The sequence below is a fragment of the Heliangelus exortis genome, chromosome Z (genome assembly GCF_036169615.1).
Source record: "Heliangelus exortis chromosome Z, bHelExo1.hap1, whole genome shotgun sequence".
Classification (NCBI taxonomy): domain Eukaryota; kingdom Metazoa; phylum Chordata; class Aves; order Apodiformes; family Trochilidae; genus Heliangelus; species Heliangelus exortis.
In genome coordinates, this window is record NC_092454.1 from 56,777,975 (window position 1) to 56,795,038 (window position 17,064).

The 17,064-nt window shown below is 40.9% G+C and overlaps 1 protein-coding gene across 2 annotated transcripts in view; it reads right to left on the bottom strand.

Annotated features, from left to right (window-relative positions):
* SRFBP1 (serum response factor binding protein 1) overlaps positions 1–17,064 on the bottom strand; it is a 74,493-nt gene that overhangs the window by 50,354 nt on the left and 7,075 nt on the right. The window lies entirely within an intron of this gene.

Genomic DNA, 17,064 nt, shown 5'->3' on the forward strand with positions numbered 1-17,064 from the left:
ATCACTAATGAGATTTTGGGATTAACAACTAAACTTAAAAAATACAAAATATAAAACAAACAAAAAAAATCAGTCTTCCTGACAAAAAAAAAAATTCTCTTTAATTTGTGCAGTGGGATAAGTGTCAAAATAAGATGGTACCTTCTTTACAGAAGACTTGCATTTTATTTTCTGATTTCTCAGAAGTAAAATCAAAATGATTGCTTGACAATGTCTGCACCATCAAGCCAGTTACATCAGGAATATTAGTGTCATGAACCTGAATTAAGCTTGACCAACTAAGAGAAAAAAACCCAAAACTTTTAAAGGTCAGAGAGGGAAATTTAACCCTTATAATGGGAAACCTGGCTAGTATAAATCCCCTGTGCAGAGATCATAAGGATGAGATGATACAATCTGTTTAAAAAACACAAAAAAATACCCACATATTTTACACACCTTATTATGTTTGTAACTTGATTACCAATACAAGCAAGCAGTTAAGTGCTGAGCTGTGCTCAGCAGTGGCCCTGCCTGAAGGCTGGACAGTCAGAGCAAAGCAGTTTCTAGAGAGGGGCACATGCTGATTGCTGGCCCCACTTCCACCAGGGCAGAGGGGGAATGTGTGGCACAGGGATTCCTCAAGGAGTAAGGGAGGAGAATTGCACTAGGGTCCCGTTACTGGCACTTGCACAGAGAGAAGGGAAAAGGCAAAGAAGGTTTTTGGACAAGAATGGTTGACTTAATGTTGGTCTTCTGTTCAAAAAAAGTGTGTACAGCAAAGCTGTATCTGTACCTCAGATATCCTGCTGACAGTAACTGTGCACACAGGGTTACCTACAAGCCTTTTTACTTCAGTCAACAGCAGCAATCACATGCCAAAAACCACCTGTAGCAAGTTTCTGCTGGAGAGCAGCAGCGCTGCTCAAGCCTCCATGCACTAAAGAAGATCCTTAACAATACCATTTGCCCTCTGAGCATGCAAACATTTCTTTTTATAACATAGTGAGTGGAATTATCACAGCTCCCTATATTCCATCTTCTAGGTGGAATAAAGAAAATAAAACACCTTCTGGATTAATACTTCCTAGATACAACATATGCTCAAAGAGTTTCTCTCAAAAATATTTTGTAATGTATTTTTAATAGAACTACCAATGCAGATACAGCATGTTCCTGGGAGCTATGAGAGCCGAAATCCAGCCTTCCCTGCTGCCAGTCAATAAAGGCTGCACAGACACATTACAGCAAGAATGAAGAAAGGTATTCATTCTTTGGCAGACTAGGAATTTCAATTTATGTAGTCCAGTCACTTCTTTCACACGGGACAGTATGCATCAACTGTGTTCTTGGAAGTACTCTTAAAGTTCTCAAGAAAGCACTCAAGTCTTTGGGACAGAAATGAAATAAGTTTTTCTTTAGATTTACAGTGTGCCTGAAAAAATAGAACTTGGACCACCAGGGTGGCTCCTAGGACCCACTATTTGCTCCTTGTCTTGTGAGACAGGCATAATGAATGGAAATAAATAAATAAAAACCAAATAATAAACAAAAACACAAAAAACAAACAAAAAACCCACAAAACCCACTCGCCAAAAAAACCCACCAAAACCCCAAAACAAGCAACCAAAACCAGTAGTAGAATTTGAAAAAAAAACAGTAATAAACATTTACTCATAATAAGTAGAACAGTATTTTTTAAAAAATAAGTTCAGAAAAAAAAACACCAAAAAAGTCTTTGCACTCGAATTTAGAAAGGCTGCAGTATAAGCCAGGGTCAGATTTACCAATGGCTTTAAGAATAGGATTTTTTATCTACCCAGAGGTGGCAGTAAGTGCAAAAGAATAATTATAACCACAGGCAAACCTCAAAACAAACCATTCTTTCTATCAATAGCAACACATTCTATGATTCCTGGAAATCCAGGAAGCCTGCAGTTCTAGGTGAAAATAACCACTCCAAGGATTCTTTGAAACAAATAACAAGAGGTGCTTTCCTTTGTTGAAGGCACCTCTTTATTCTGTAGGAAAACATTAACTACAAGGCAATAAAGCCATTACTATTTATTAATAATAACATATTTCTGTTTATTCATGATTAGTACACATTTGTTAATACAAATTCTTTTATAGTAAGTAAGAATAGGTAAGAATACCACCACACATTAATGAGAGGGATTATAACAGGAATTGCTGCCTTCAGGAATTGCAATGTACACTTAACTGATAATGGCAATAGCTCCTGGTACTCCCTGCTAGTACAGGCAGCAAATGGCAATACAGGCAAATGGCAAAATGGCAATACAACCAAGAGAGCCCTGGCTTGGATGTATGGGTACACTTGGCATGGTGCAAAGGAACAAGAAAGTAAATGTCAAACCAACAATGGGATTTCCAGCAAACAAGTGCTTTTTAAACGTGTCACTAGAGCTATATTTAACCCAGAATTTATTTACAGCTGAGGGAGGGAGAAAACAACAGCTTCATCCACTTTGCCTTAAAATTTGAGGTTGCTTCTGCCTCTGAAGGGTGCATAACCATTCCCAGAGATTTATCCTGTTGCTTGCTAGTTCAATCAAGCCCTTCAGAACCCTCAGTACATCCAACCCCTTCTCTTTCTCTACCAGTGGGAATAATAAAGGTGGAGAAACTGACACAGATCTCAAGATTTCCTCCTAGGTTGGTTCTTTTGGGTTTTTTTTAATTTGTTTTTTTCCCCAAGAAAATAGTTTTGTTTGAATACTGACATTTTAGTAATAGTTACAAAGAACTTTAATTTCAACTAACAAAAATTTTGGAAGGTCTGAATTATACCTGAATATGTGCTGGTCTTAAAGAAAGGGCTTCTGATCACCTGCATTATCCCTTTTAAATTAATGGAGCATGGTTACTGTAGTTAACACAAGACAACATGTAATAGGACAGAAAGTTATTTTAAGAGCCTACCATAAGCTGTTGCAAAAATTCTTTTATGAAAAGAAACTTTCAAGTTTCCTGGAGAGAAACCTAATATATTTTTAGATGAAAGAACCAAAGAAGTGTCTGGTTTAGCATCCAGAAACCTAAATCACTACAGAACAGTCCCCATATTGGTAATGGCAATAAAACCACACCAAACAATGAGGACAAAATGACAGTTACAGCAGAACATTACGTTTAGACTCACAAGACTAGTGAAAAGATACTTGCCTTCATATTTTTTAAGACAACAGCAACAAAGCTCTAAAAGGAACACTATATTACAATATAATGTTATACTTGGCTACTTCTGAAACTCGTTTTGAGGTCCCTACAGGCAACATGCCTCCAATCTAGGCTAGTGCTCAGCCAATTAGAAAAAAATGCTGGGAAGTGTGACTAAAAGATTTCTATCTGTAAAAGATGTATCAAGAAAGGTAAGAACCTATTCTTAACTACAACACTTGACAAAAAAACCAAACCAAAAAAAAGCCAACAAACCAAACCGTTTGTCAAAAATTATTTCATTGAATTAAAAGGAAAAAAATCACCAGTAACATGTTTCTGCCCATAATATGTTATAATATACTCTATTCAAAAGCACTGAAATACAGGAAGCAGTGTGTTCCTATTGAAACTGTTTTCATGTTACCACATACAAAAGCACTGTACATGAGAATACTTGAAAGACCCAGAATGTCTTAAATTGTTGTTAATTCAAAGTTAATAAAAGCTTACTTATGCAGTCAGTACCAGCTCTGCAAAATTCATGAAAGCAAATAAACCCATGCCTTTTTCCTCTGTGCATAAAGCACATACCATTGTTCTTCCTGGGCTTCAGCCTATAAAGTGTTGAACATTTTGGTCCTGACCCAATAATGCACTTAAACAAATTATTAAACAACCAGCGCTAGATGGACTGCACTTCTGCTTTATGCCAGTACACAGTTTGGTCCCAGTTCTTGTTCAAGTAACCAGAAAAAACAGAAAAGACACAGAAGACAAATCATTCTATTCTCCTCAATGAAGGACACTGCACCTAGCCCTCATCCAGTTAAGAAACTACAGTGTTCTGAAATATCATAGAATCATAGAATTAGCCAGGTTGGAAGGGACCTCAGAGATCATCAAGTCCAACCCTTGACCCACCGGTGCGGTTGCTAGACCATGGCACTGAGTGCCACATCCAGTCTCTTTTTAAATATCTCCAGGGATGGAGAATCTACCACCTCACCAGGCAGTCCATTCCATTGCCTGATCACCCTCTCCGAAAAGAAATTCTTTCTAATATCTAACCTAAATCTCCCCTGGCACAACTTAAGACTGTGTCCTCTTGTCTTGTTGAAAGTCGTCTGGGAAAAGAGACCAGCTCCCACCTCGCTACAACCTCCTTTCTGGTAGTTGTAGAGAGCAATGAGGTCTCCCCTGAGCCTCCTCTTCTTCAGGCTGAATAGCCCCAGCTCTCCCAGCCTCTCTTCATAGGGCCTGTGCTCGAGTCCCTTCACCAGCCTGGTTGCCCTCCTTTGGACCTGCTCCAACACCTCAACCTCCTTCCTAAACTGAGGGGCCCAGAACTGGACACAGGACTCGAGGTGTGGCCTCCCCAGGGCTGAGTACAGGGGCAGAATCACTTCCTTGGACCTGCTGGCGACGCTGTTTCTGATACAGGCCAGGATGCCATTGGCCTTCTTGGCCACCTGGGCACACTGCTGGCTCATGTTCAGCTTCCTGGCAATCCCAGGTCCCTCTCTGTCTGGCTGCCCTCAGCCACTCTGTGCCCAGCCTGGAGCTCCCCATGGGGTTGTTGTGGCCAAAGTGCAGGACCCGGCACTTGGCCGTGTTGAACCTCATCCCGTTGGAATCAGCCCAGCTCTGCAGTCTGTCCAGGTCCCTCTGCAGAGCCCTCCTGCCTTCCAGCTGATCCACACTCCCCCCCAGCTTAGTGTCATCTGCAAATTTGCTGATGATGGACTCAATCCCCTCATTTAAATCATCAATAAAGATACTGAACAGTACTGCGCCCAACACTGATCCCTGGGGGACACCACTGGTGACCGGCCGCCAACTGGATGCAGCCCCGTTCAGCACCACTCTCTGGGCCCGGCCCTCCAGCCAGTTCCTAACCCAGCACAGAGTGCCCCTATCCAAGTTGTGGGCTGACAGCTTTTTCAGGAGAATGCTGTGGGAGATGGTGTCAAAGGCCTTGGTGAAGTCCAGGTAGACCACATCCACAGCCTTCCCCTCATCCACCAGGTGGGTCACCTGATCATAAAAGGAGATCGGGTTGGTCAGGCAGGACCTTCCCTTTCTAACCCCGTGCTGGCTGGGTCTAATCCCTTGCCCATCCTGTAGGTGCTGTGTGATTGCCCCCAGGATGATCTGCTCCATAACCCTGCCAGGCACTGAGATCAGGCTGACAGGCCTGTAGTTTCCTGGGTCCTCCTTCCGGCCCTTTTTGTGGATTGGCGTGACATTTGCCAACTTCCAATCATCTGGGATGTCCCCAGTGAGCCAGGACTGTTGGTAGATGATAGAGAGAGGCTTGGCGAGCTCTTCTGCCAGCTCTCTCATCACCCTTGGGTGGATCCCATCTGGTCCCATAGACTTGTGGGGATCCAAGCAGCTCAACAGGTCACTGACTGTGTCCTTCAATATTACAGGGGGGCTGTTTAGATTCTTATCACCTTCTTTAAGCTCCAGAAGACAGCTGTCCTCAGGATAACCTGTCTTTCTGTTGAAAACTGAGGTAAAGAAGGTGTTAAATACCTCAGGCTTTTCCTCATCTTTGATAACTATATTCCCACCCATGTCCAGTACAGAATGAATGTTTTCCTTTCCCCTTCTTTTGCTGTTGATGTATCTGTAGAAGGAGATATCCATTTAATTACACAAGCACATACCCATTACATAGAGGCCTTTCTCCTCTCCCCCAGTACAGTAAAGTCTATCCTATACCTAGACTGTCTTAAAGCTCCAGATACAAATGTAAAAAAACTTCATTTGCAGTTTGATGGTATCATTACTAAACAATGTAATGCAATTTTACATAGACAAGTCCAAATCCACTTTGTAATATAATGTCTTTTCTGTCTTCTGTATCATCTGATGCCTGGAAAAAACACAGGGCAGTTCTGAGATTGCTTTTCTGCTACAGTTTCTTCCAGTGCTCTCCAGGCTAACAGACTTTATCTGACATGAACGTCACACCTGGGAGTGGAATGACAATGAGAAAACACTAAGAACCTATCTCGTAAATTTTGTCTCAAGAAACAATCTGTTTTAAACCTGATCATCTTGCTGTCAACAAATTACCACATACCCATATAAATCCTGTCTAGTGAATGAACAATGGTGATAAACAATCATAAGTAAAACATATCATAAATGATATACGTATCATAAGTATAAGCTATATACCTCAGTCCTCATGAAGACCTTTTCTGCCAAGAGAACACTGGCATGCCAAAATTCATTAGCTGAAAACTGGCTCAAAACAGAAGTGAAAAATATTTACATGTGCCCAAAGGTGTACAACAGCTTCTTGATTTCACTGTAATTAAAAATTTGCTTCTGAAACCCCTCAAGTATTAGCACTAAGTCTAAAAGCAAAAAATTAATTAAAAAGATACCAAAACCTGTTGTGTATGCTGCCTAAATTATGTATCAACAAATGTCAAAGAAATGAACCCAGCTTACAAAAAAAAAAAAAAAAAAAAATTAAGTTAAATGTATTTGCATATACAAGGTCTCTCCAATACCTATAAGAAAAACATGGAACTAAGTAATGTTTCAGTTTTCACTGATCTTCTTTCCTTTCCTGGTTTGATTTTATAGTTACTTGGCAGTCTTCTAATCAAGAAATTACCATGGCAACACAGTATTCTAAATGTTAATTTTTGGTGCTATTTGGCAACAGAGAGTTTTAAAATTCAAAACACCTGCAGCTGGATCACATTTTAGCCAGAACTAACATTAGTACATAATCTTTTGAGTGAATAATCTAAGTGAAAAAATGTTTCTGGAACTTCATTACAAATATTTCTCTCTATTATCTGGAATGTCAGCTTGAAAGATCTAACAATTTTTAGATTCTTAGGAAAAGTTAGGAATTGCCAAGTTTATTTTGTTTTTTTTCATTTTTAGAAGAAGAATCACTATACTACAAAACCTATTTTATACATGTCAAAATATCTGGAAATATCCAGTCTCAGCCTTAATATTTTATTATTGCTTCATATATTTTCATTATAAAAACACATGTAAGTAGGAGGGCAAAAGCAGCAAGAACAATATAACTGCACCTATGTGGCATATAAGGTTCACTCGTTCAGTTTCAAGACAGTTTTACACAAATATATACCTACAAAGAAGAAATACCCAGCACACTCTAACCTTCTTGAGTTTTCAGCCAGATCATCTTCCTAAATGGTTTCCCCTGATGGTAACATGTGTGCATGCTAGTTCCAGGACAAAGAAAGCAAACTGAGAAAGTACAGGAGGAAAACGAGAGATGGGCTACAGCAAATCAGACTATGATTAATGAGCTATCCCTTATTTAGAGTATGGAGCAAATTCCAGCACAGAGTGCTGAAGAACACACACATTTCTTGAGATGGTGTCTGTGTGATATCACTGTAGTGGCCTTTGTCACATCCATGTAAACAGTTTCAGACTAAGAGGCCCATAATGCATCACTATACATCTAGCAAAATACAGACAGGCTCATGAAACACGAGGCAAAATTTTCTAGAATATAGCACTCTGCTGCCCAAACCAAGCAGAAGCATCACCACTAGCACCCACAAAACACCTGAAGTCTCAGGCTTCCAGGCACCTACCCTATCAGATTCCCAAGCTGTGTTGCAAATCACGAATGGGAAAAAACACACTGCCCACTTTCTCCATCTTTCTGATGGAAAAGGTAACACACGCACTCCCAGTGCATTACTGTCAAACCCTTTGACCACAGTCTGTCCATGCTGCTTTCTTTTGTAATTTCTCAACTGAAGCACTGAAATTTGAGTTTCTTTTTCAATATAGCACTATATGTCTTACTGCATGGAGAATAGTTGTAATTTCTAACACAACTTCTCCAAGTGGAAACCACAATGTACTCAGACTGCTAGAAAAGATAATTTTCATCTCAAGGTTCTGAAATGCAATTCCAAATATCTCAGATAGTTGAGAGGGAATAAGCTAGTCTAGAATTACTTGCTCTCTGCCAAAGACCAAAATTTAATGGACTTACTGTTTCAAAATGGGTGTCTCGCTGTATGGAAGACATCATGTAGTACTTCAGAAATCATTTGAACTCTCAAGCCCAAACCAGGATCATGAGCTGGCTAGACACATTTCTAAACCCTAAATAAGCAGTCGTTGTAAATGTCCAGATAATTGTGATAAACTTGCTCAAATATCACAGAATCACAGAACAGTACAAGTTGGAAAGGACCTCATGGTATCACCTAGTTCTATCCCTCTGCTAGAGCAGGTCACACATAATTGCATCCATACACGTTTTGATTAGCTCCAGAGAAGGAGATTCAACAAGGTCTCTGGGTAGCCTGCTGCAGCGCTCTGTCACCCCAATATAAAGACATTTTTCCTCATGTTCAGATGCAACTTCCTGTGTTCCAGTTTGTGCCCATTGCCCCTTGCCCTGCCAGTGACCATCACTGAAAAAAATCTGTCACCACTCTCTTGACGCCTGCCCTTCACATATAAACATTGATAAGATCTCTCATTCTTCTCTTCTCCAGGCTAAACTGCCCTAGGTATCTCAGTGTTTTCTTCAATAAAAGAGATGTTCTAGTCCCCTAATCATCTTCATAGCCCTCCACTGCACTCTCCCTAGGAGTTCCAAGTCTTTCTTGATCTGGGGAGTGCAGAACTGGACTCCAGATGCCGACTCACCAGGGAGAATAATTAGCAGTGGGGGAGAACGACCTTCCTCAACCTGCTGCCCACGCTCTTAACGCACCCAAGATGCTACTGCCCTTCTTTCCACAGACACACATTGCTGGCTCATAGTTAACTTACTGGCAACCAAGATTCCCAGGTTCTTCTCCACAGAGATGGTTTCCAACAGGTCAACTGCTAACCTATACTGCGGCATGGGACTATTCCTCCCTAGGTTCATGACTCTACACTTGGCTTTCTTCAACTTCATTAGGTTCCTCTCTGCCCAGCTCTCTAGCCTGTCCAGGTCTCACTGAATGGCAGCACAGCCTTCTGGTGTATCAGAAGCTCCTCCCAGCTTTACATATCTCTTGCAAACTTCCTGAGGGCACACTGGATCCCTTCATTCAGGTCACTGATGAAGATGCTAAATGAAAGTGGACCCAGAACAGACCCCGGAGGAACACAGCTTCCAACTACACTCTGTGTAAATGAGCTCAACCCTCTGAGCTCTGGCATTCAGCCAGTTTCCACTGTCCACTCATCTAACCCACAGTTCCAAAGTTTATCTTCAAGATGATACGGGAAACAGTGTTGAAAGACTCACTGAAGTCCAGGGAGGCAACATCCTTTGCTCTCATTTCATCTATCCAGCCAGTTATATCATAGACATCTATCACATTAGTCAACCACGATTTCCCCTTTCTGTCCATGCTGACTGCTCCTGAAAACCTTCTTTTTCTCCACATCTATAGAGATGCCATCTAGAATGAGCTGTTCCATCATCTCCCCAGAGAGGAAAGTGAGGTTAACTGGCCCGTAGTTTCCTAGATATTACATTACATACATCAGCACGTAAGTCAACACATGGAAATAAAAATGACATAAATACTCAAAGGAGAGGAATGACTGAAGGTTTGACTTCTGTACCTGCATTTAATTGATCAGCTGGACATAAATCAGCTAACACCCAGCTACCATTCTGCTAAAAGTATTTCCAAAGAATGTTGCAGGTGGATGTGATGAAGGTAGTCAACACAGCCAACCTCAAATCAATGGACTTTTATGTCTAAAATTTCTTAATTAGACAAGAAGAATTAGTTAGAAGCCACATGTGAATTTCACAATCCCTTATGCTTTAACTTCGCAGGAAGACACTATCAGCAGAAGCTACAGTAGTGGCACAGGAATTACCAGGATAAATGCAGGTGAGTAAATAATGACAGTGATGAAGGTTTTTTCCCTTCTTTTCTTCAAATGGTGAACTTTTTAAAAGCAGATGAGAAAGAGAGCACTGCTCCCATGGCAACACAATGAATCTCTGCATCACTTGCATATTCTGAAGCACAACACCATACCTTTACTGGTACCTGTGACAATCAGTGTAATTTTTTTCATGAAGTATACAAATCACAAATATTAAAAAGACAGCCAAAAGACACTTACAATCTTAAACCCCTGTTTTAAAGATATTTTTAAAATATAGTATGACACAGGTTAACAAAGAGTTTCTAAAGATTAACCTCCTTTTATCTAAAAATGACCCTCAGTAACACTGTTGAGCACTTTCCACCTGTTCACTTACGAGTCTTCATGAACCGCAGTATTAGCCTAACCACCAGCACGGAGCTAGATAGAACTCTCCTTGCTGCTTTGTACCAGATCAGCAAGTTCTTTAAATGTAAGTTACATGCAGTCCATCTGTCAAAGCACCAAAACATCAAGTGATGGCCTTGTCTAACAGAACTAAGGGATGCAAGGCTCCTTTCTACATAAGCCAGCAAAAGCTCTATTAAATATCAATTCCTTTCCAACAGAAGGTAGAACTAAAGCATTCAAACAGATACCACCTCCATCTTGCAAGAAAAGTAGCAGCAGTTAGCAGCTCAGCTGAAAGGACAAACCAGTGCTTCAGATTATTTTCCCTTATTCTGCCTCAATTTGACTGTCTCAGCCATGGGCTATCAATCACTCGAAAAAGTGCACTGTAGAAATGTTCAGAAGGGAGAACGGTAAGAGCGTAAATAAACTCTGGCAAACTGTAAATCCAGCTCTGTTTCATAAAATTGTAGAAAGGATTGAGTTGGAAGGGAGCTTAAAGATCACCCAGTTCCAACCTCCCTGACATGGTCAGGGAACCTTCCACTTGTAGCAGGCTGCTCAAAGCCCCATCCAACACGTCCTTGGACACTTACAGGGAGGGGGCATCCACAACTTCTTTGGGCAACTTGTGCCAGTGTCTCACCAGTCTCACAAGAAAAAAATTATTTTGAATGTCTAAGCTAAATCTCCCCAATTCTAGCTTAAAACAATTACCCCGTGTCCTATCACTACATGCCCTTGTAAAAAAGTCCTTCCTCAGCTTCTCAATAGGCCCCTTCAGGTACTGGAAAGACCCTGTAAGGTCTTCTCAGAGCTTTCTTTTACCCAGGCTGAACAACCCCAACCCTCAGCCTCTTCATAGGAAAGGTGCTCCAGTCCTCTCATTACCTTTATGTCCCTCTTCTGGACTCAGTCTACTGGAACACCCATGTCTTTCCTGTACTGATGACTCCATGGCTGGATACAGTACTTCAGGTGGGGTCTCACCAGAGCAGAGCAGAGCAGAGCAGAGAGGAAGAATCACTTCCCTTTATCTGCTGCTCACACTTCTTTTGATGCAGCGCAGGACAAAATCGGCTTTCTGGGCTGCAAGCACATATTGCCAGTTCGTGTCCAGTTTTTCAGCTACCAGTACCCCCAAGTCCTTCTCCACAGGGCTGTTCTCAGCCTCTAGCCTACACTGCTACTGGGGGTTGCCCCAACCCATATGCAGGATCTTGCACTTAGCCTTGTTGAACTTCATGAAGTCCAAAGTGAAGGACCAGTAAATTGCACCTGATTACATGTGTTTTTCAGGAATACTCATGCCATTCTTCCAACCAGTTGTTCTTTGCATGCCATCGCTCACTGAGATGTGTTTGGGATTCAGTGATCAACCATTCTTCATCAGAAGGCCTCCAATACCATATAGCCAAACAGTCAGCATATCAACTGTCATACTGTCTCACTCAGAGTAACACACAAGAGTGCCCTGTCAGCAAGTAAAACATCCAAGATTAATTTTTGAACTGTAACAAAACTGTTCATTTCCAGCTATAAGATCAGTCTGCTATGCCAGGATACTCATTGGTGGTGGAATGGAAGTGTGGAAGCAGGGAAAATGGCAGCTGCATGCCCATCAGCCCTACAAGAATGCATGCTGCCCCTTCTTTTTGCATTGGTAGAACTAATCTCATATTAATAACATATTCATTTGTGTTGGAAGTGCTTTGGACAACACTGACTGAAAGCAATTATTTGTCTACAGAAAGGTGGCACAGCTAATCATGGACTTTAAAAGCAAGCAAGGAATCAGCACCTGAGCTGGCAGAAAGCTTAATATGGAAATTCGGAAGACTGCCAGCCATGCTGGTTCTTCTATATATAATTTTGCTTTTAAATACTTTATTTAGACTTGAAGTTCTTTAAACATTACATCAATTGGTGTAGCTACGTTTATGTAACACTGATGTTATGACAAATTACTTTATTTACCCATTAAAAAAATGAAGGAAAATATATCCTGTCCTACAGTTAAAACATACTGTGTTCATGTAACCTAAAAAATCTACTTTTCAAATTTGTTTTAAATTTCAATTTTCAGAATTTGTTTGCTGCTTTGTCTTCCAACTTGAGTTTTAATTAATCGTATTTTTTGCAAAGAAATGGTTGCATTGGCCTCCTAATTCACCAGAGGAAAAAACCTCCAAGTCCCTAGAGCCAATACATTACAACTTTTCTCAGCTATTTTCAGAGTGTGGAACATTAAAACTTTGTATATTCTGGAATTAAATTTGTTAACCTGGTTTCTGAGGAAATTAAGTTTGTCATCACATTGTTTGCCTGTCAGTATGCCTCCCCAGTAACTATTGGGCTAACTAAACAGAAACCAAGTTTGACAAATCAGCACAGGACAGAGCTCCTGCACATTTCATGAAAAATGGTAGCCAAGTAGGAGATAGGGACTAGAATTAGCATGCCTAAGATAGAAGAATTACATAAGCAGAATTCAAATCTTTCCCATTTTAGCTGCCAATTAGCACATGCAGACTCATTTGCCAGCATGTTTGGCTCTGAAACAGTCACAGAACACCAGTCACATCTCCTCATCAGCCAAACAGGTGGGAAACACTGACCATTACTACACTTACTGATTAGTGCTCTGAGGATAATTCACTAAGAAACTACAGACATGGAGGAGTAGCTGAGAATACAGGTACAAAATTTTAATGAATTCTGGACCCAAGGCTGTAAGATGCCAGGTTGGTCAGATCATTGGTTCTGAACACCCAATATGTGTTATTCTAACCACATTCACTGGACTGATGTTTTAAATGTGGTGATTGAAACTTCAAGTGAAATTAGAACACTGATAGTTTGCTGAACTGCATAGGAGGAGACATTGTTCTGTGCGAGATACTTCATGTAAAAAGAGATATTTTAATAGTTACTTCAGTTACCGTCAGACTGCACTAGCCTCACATTATAAGAAGCCAGGGAAAGAATGTGAAGCCCCTGTAGAGCACAAATTTTGCCAAATACACACATCTTAAAAAAATAAATGCTTTTAAAATGCTTTTTTCCAGAAAAAGCATTGATTATTTTTGAGAATTTGTCATTCAACGCAACCACTCATTTTTTACTAAGACTCACTGACTACAGATTTTCTATTTCAATGTCCCTATATAGTTGTTACCATGCAGACATGATTCAGTCCATCAATCCAGGCTGTCCAGGTCTCTTTGTAGAGCCCTCCTGCCCTCAGGCAGATCAAGGCTCCCACTCAACTTACTGTTGTCTACAAACTTACTGAGGGTGCATAAATAGGCTTGTACAGATCACTGAACATACACTTCTAAAGACACTGAACAGAACCAGTCCCAACACTGAGTCCCATGGAATCACAATTTGTGACTTGTTGCCAGCTGGATTTAACTCCATTCACCACATCACTTCTGTGCCCTGCCATCGGCCATCAACAGTTTTTTACCCAGTGAAGAGAACCCTGGTCTAAGTCATTTGTAGCCAGCTCCTCCAGGAAAACGCTGTGATACGAAATGTCCACGGCTTCACTAGGGACCAGATCAACAATAACCACAGATTTTCCCAGATCGGTTAGATGGGTCACCCTGTCACAGACAGAGATCAGATTGGTCAAGCAGGAACTGCCTTGGATGAACTGACTGGGGCCTGATCACCTGATTTTTCTGCACATTCTGCATTATGGCATTCAAGATGATCAGCTCCATACCCCTCCCCAGCACCAAGGTCAGACTAACAGGGCCTTAATTTCCCACATGATTCCCGCCACTCATGTAGACATCCATGTAGACACATTTGCCCATTTTGCAGATCTAACCCACTTACTAGAGAGGTCTGCCACTTACTAGAAACTTGTACTAAAGACATCACTGAAATATTGCCTAAATTCTTACATTCCACTGACTATTACCCTCCTACTATTTCATGTGGGCATCAACGATATGGCTAGAAGTAACCTGAAAAATAGTAGGAAGAACTACAGAGCATTGGCAGCAGCAGTGAAGGACCTGGTAGAACAGGCAGTGTTCATCAATCCTCTCAGCCAAATTAAAAAGGAAGGAAAGAGCTGACAGAATTAGAAAAGTCAATGAATGGTTGAAGGAGTGGTACCATAATCAGGGCTTTGGCTACCTAGACTATAAGGCTCATTTTGATAAACCTGGTCTCCTGGGGGCTGATGGGGTCCACCTGTCAGAGGAAGGGGTAAAAGCCTTTGGCCAGTGGCTGGCCAATTTAGTTAGGAGGGCTTTAAACTAGAGATGCTGGGGGAGGGGATCCTCAGTGGATGCTGCACCCACCACGCTGAAGACAGAGATGCTCAGAGCATGACCGGAGTGTAGGGTGTAAACTATTTAGGAAGGACAGGAAAGGGAAAAGAGGGCAAGAGTGTTGCTCTGTACATCAAGGACCAGCTGTAGTCCATGGAGCACCACTTGGAGATGAATGAGGAGCTGACAGAGACTCTTGGGTCAGGATTTAAGGGAAGTCAGAGACAAGTGATATCACAGTGGGGGTCTGCTACAGGCCACCCAACCAAGATGACCAAGTGGATGAAACCCTCTTTACTGGAGCTGCTTCACCCTCACAGGCCATGGTCCTCATGGGGGCACTTTAATCACCCCGACATCAGCTGGAGGGACAACCCAGAAGATCACTAGCATTCCAAGAAGTTCTTAGAGTGCACTGATGACAACTTCCTCCTCCAAATCATAGAGGAACCAACCAGAAAAGGTGCCCTGCTGGACCTTGTTCTCACCAACAGACATGTTGGTGAGCGATGAATTAGTGGGAGACCAGGCTGCAGTGACCATGCCACTGTAGAATTCAAAATCTTTAGGGCAGCAAAAAATGTGCAAGGCTGAGAGCACTTGATTTCTAAAGGGCAGATTTTTGTCTCTTCAAGGATCTACTTGGTGGGATAGAATGGGACAAAGCTCTGGGTGGATAGAGACCCCAGAAAAGCTGGTCTATATTCAAGGATCACCTCCCACATGCTCAGGACCAATGTGTCCCAGTGAAGAGGAAAGCAGGCAGGAGTGCCAGGAGGCCTGCACAGATGAGCAAGGAACTGGACACACTTAGGGGTAAAAACAAAGTTTACAGAGGATGGAAGCAAGGACAGATATTCTGGGAGAAGCACAAAGAATTAGTTTGATTTAAATGACAAAAAAGTCACTGATTTTAGGAGATGCCCATTTTTGTGCTGAAAAACCTAACTAAAAACCTCTTAATTGCTCCTTAGTGATGACCTCTACAGGATATGAGAAACCAAAAGCAGTTTTGTTGTTGCCATACCAGCTGGCAATTTGCTATGAATTCACAATTGATTACTATTTCCTAGAAGGAACCCTGCCTCCCTCAAGCCCCAGATACTAACAGGAAAGGATGCAGCACCATCCCTTCCCTTCTACACTGATTTCAGCCTTTCTTCCTTCTTTATTTGGCAGAAAGCTTCAGGACCACCAATAGAAAACATTGCAGAAAGATGTCTGTAGTAAGCAGTCCTGATGTCAGCAGTAAGCTATTAAGCATGTTTACTGTAATAGAACAAAATTTTTAAAATGTATTTTAAGCATGCAAATATACCCATAAATTACAACTGATAGATTACCCTGTGCACTGCAAGTATCTCACAGTTCCTTTAAAATAAAAGTTACAAAGTTTCCCATGACTGTGTTTGCATGTTTTTTTCATTATTGAACACTACCACACCAAGGAACCACAGATGTTTTGTTTTATGAGAGCATCTTACTAGGCTACGTGGCCTACCACACATGCTTTATAAAAACCACTTGAGCTAAGGAAAAGTCTTCATATCTGTCCTGAAGTACATTACGTTGATAATGAGTGTATACAGTATTGCCAGAAGGAAAAACCTGAATAGTTTGCCATTTTTAATTACTTCAGTAATATGCTGAAACAAAACCTGTGTGGATAGCAGATCCGAGTTTGCTGTTAACATTAGTATAACTGGTGATGTGGCAACTCTAGAAACTTTAGAAAGAGCTGCTGGAACAGTTCCTAGAGGAAAAAAAAAAAAAAAATAGGAAATGAGAAAAAAGAAAATAGAAAGAAAAAAAAAGAAGAAAAAACCACAATTCCTCATAATTCTATCTCACAGAGTATAAGTTTGGAAATTTCATGAGCTTTCAAAAGACCTTTTCCTTAGGACATTTACATGGTCTGTAAAAGAATGTTAGTAATTTAACATTTGAACTGTTTAAAACAGAATTCAAGCCCAAAGTAGCACAATCTTCTTCAAGAAACAGTTGTGCTTTTTTATTATCAACCCAAGCAATGCAAAAATTTTAACATACATTTCCATAGAGCTAAAATGACCACTGCCAAGTATTCCAAAGCTTAAAAAGAAAGTTCTGCTTGCTTTCTAACTTTGCATAGACATGAAATTTACAGAAAAGAAGTAGTGGTTTGCCAGTATACTGAGACATTACCTGTTTGCTTTTCAATTGTGTATAATTTTTCTTCTTAGTTCTCATAACTTGTTTATATACCTTTCCACAACTTTGGACTAATTCCAGTTACATATAAAAGACTGTATGGCAGCTTCAAGGAAGCATTTAAGAGCACATGCAAGCCAGGGTTATG